The sequence below is a fragment of the Galeopterus variegatus genome, unplaced genomic scaffold (genome assembly GCF_000696425.1).
Source record: "Galeopterus variegatus unplaced genomic scaffold, G_variegatus-3.0.2 Scaffold3045, whole genome shotgun sequence".
NCBI lineage: Eukaryota > Metazoa > Chordata > Mammalia > Dermoptera > Cynocephalidae > Galeopterus > Galeopterus variegatus.
In genome coordinates this window covers 86371-89304 of record NW_007729156.1, presented here as the reverse complement: position 1 = coordinate 89304, position 2934 = coordinate 86371, and positions in this window count along the sequence as shown.

The following is a 2934-nucleotide window of genomic DNA, read 5'->3' as shown; positions in this document are numbered from 1 at the left end:
ACTGGGGGGTGGGGGAGCTTCTGTTAGTACTGATGCAAATTAAAAAAATAAAGTCTCCCTTTCCAAAAGAGCCTGTGTATGTGCATCTAGCAACTGCACTTTTGTCTTACAAGCTTAAGAAAGAACCACGTTTCTTTTGTTCTACCTTGCTTTACTCCATTGTTATCTACTGTATAATATGTCCAGCACCAAATTGAAAACAGTGGACCTATACTGTACCTGTAGCTACATATTCTGTATTTGTTCCACAAGGTCCCCCCCTCAGTACACACACACATACACCCTTCCCCATCTCTGTTCATGGTGTGACTGTCTGATAGCCTTTTGGTTGGAAAAATGAGATTTTTATTGTTTTGAAATCAGGCCTGCTGTCTTCATTATACACCTAACTAAATGTAGATTCTGTCCATTTTAACAGTTCTGTTAATAAGATTCACATGTGTAATTCCTATCACTGCTTAGAGAAAAACACTTTAACATATTAATTCTGCATAGTCATCATAAGGCATTAAAATATAGATTTTAAAGTTATTATTTGGGGCTAGCTGGTTAGCTCAGTTGGTTAGAGCATGGTGTTGATAACACCAAGGTCAAGGATTCGGATCCCTGTACCAGCCAGCCAGCAAAAAAATAATAATAAAGTTATTTTTTGGCCCTAGGAATTATGAAAGATCATAAGTTTGATTAGTACAATTTAGTCTTTTTAGATTTTGTAATAGGTTGGTAACAAGACCATTTATTCAATATTTCTTTTTTAAGAATGGAGCTTACTGTACATGGAGAGAATTCAAGCAATGCTTGAACCCTGGTTAGGCACATCCTCCATTTCACAGAAAACAGGACAGAAGCATTAAGAAGGAAAGGCATAAGCTCAGGAAAGGCCCATCCTGGGAAAATTGACAAATAAGGTTCAAATGTCTTTGATTCCAACCACACCTCAGTACTTTATGACCTTGCCCCATCTATCCTCAGAAATCCCATGCAGGGCTGGCCAGTCAGCTCAGTTGGTTAGAGCGTCATACTGATAACACCAAGGTCCAAGATTCAATCCCTGTACTGGCCAGCCACAAAAAAAAAAAAAAAAAAAAAAAAAAAAAAATCCTCCGCTAAGTTCTGTTGGCACAGGAAGGCCTCTCACTGTGGTATACCATCTGAGGCTGCTGCATCCTTTGTATGGCCCCTCCTGCCCATCACTTTTCCTTTTTAAAACACTTTAGTGTTATACTTTTAATATTATAAAATTCACCCAATCGATGAATTTTGGTTAAAGTATACAGTTGTACAACCATAATCATGATGACATTTTGAACAAATCCATCACCCCCGAGTCTCTTTGTTGTCAACCCCCACTCCCAGCTCTGGCCTCAGGCAAGAGATTTGCTTTCTGTCTCTATAGTTTTGCATTTTTTGGAAAATTTATATAAATATGTAGCATTCTGTGTCAGTTAGGATAGTTTTTGAGGTTCATCCACTTTGTTGCATATTAGTAGTTTGTTTTTTATTATTGCGGAGTAGCATGCCATTGTATGGATCCACCGCATTTTGCTTATCCATCCACCAACCGATAAACATTTGGATTATTTCTAATTTGTGGCTATTATGAATGATGCTGCTGTGCATATTCAAATAAAAGTTTTTGTATGGACATACATTTTCATTTCTCTTTAGGTAGATAACTAGGAGTAAAATAACTGGATTATATTATGTGAGGGTACCTCAAAAAGTTCATGGAAAAATAGAATTAAAAGGTAATATGGTATAGCTAGATAGGAAAAATAAGTTTTAGTGGTGTACAGTAGTGCTAGGGCATCTATAACTAACAAGAATTTACTGTATGTTCTCAAATGGGTAGAAAAGAGGAGCTCAAATGTTCTCATCACAAAGAAACGATGAAGTTGCTAACTACCCTGATTTCATTATTATACATTGCATACATGTATTAAAATATAACTCTGTACCCCATAAATATGTACAATGTTTTAATTAAAAAATAAATTTCTAGGGCCGGCCCGGTGGCGCACTGCTACAGTGGGCCACTTGGGAAGCGCGGTAAAAAAAAAAAAGAAATTACCAAATAGATTTCCAAAGTGGCTGTGTCATATTACAGTTCTACCAGCCATGTAAGAGGGTCCCAGTTTCTCCACATCCCTGACAACACTTGCTATAGTCAGTGTTTTCAATACTAGCCATTCTAGCAGGTGTTACAGGTAATCTCACTGTGGCTTTAGTTCACTTTCCTTATGACTAATGCTGTGATCATCCTTTCATGCACTTATTTTCCATTTGCGAGGGTTCGGATCCCATATACAGACCGGTTCCTGCTCACTGGCTGAGCGAGGTGTGGGAGCAACACCGAGGGTTGCGATCCCGTTGCCGGTCCTGGTCCGGTACGGGCGCAACACTGAGGGTTGCGATCCGTTGCCAGACACGAAAAAAAGACAAAAAGGAAAAAAAAATTTTTCTAAAAATAAATAAATAGTAAAAAGAAAATATGCATCTTTTCATAAACTTTTTCGTCAGCCCCACGCTCTAACCAATTGAACTAATCAGCCAGCCCTCTTTTCATGAACTTTTTGAAGTACCCTCGTAAGTGTACATTTAATCCTTTAGAAATTACCAAATAGGGCCGGCCCGGTGGCGCACTGGATGGTGCGCCGCTTGGGAAGCGCGGCGGTGCTCCCGTCCGAGGGTTCGGATCCCATATATAGACCGGTTCCCGCTCACTGGCTGAGCGAGGCGCGGGAGCGACGCCGAGGCTTGCGATCCCGTTGCCGGTCCCCGGTCCGGTGCGGGGGCAACACTGAGGGTTGCGATCCGTTGCCGGACACGGAAAAAAGACAAAAAAAAAAAAAAAAAAAAGAAATTACCAAAAAAATTTCCAAAGGGGCTGTGTCATTTTACAGTTCTACCACCCATGTAAGAGGGTCCCCGTTT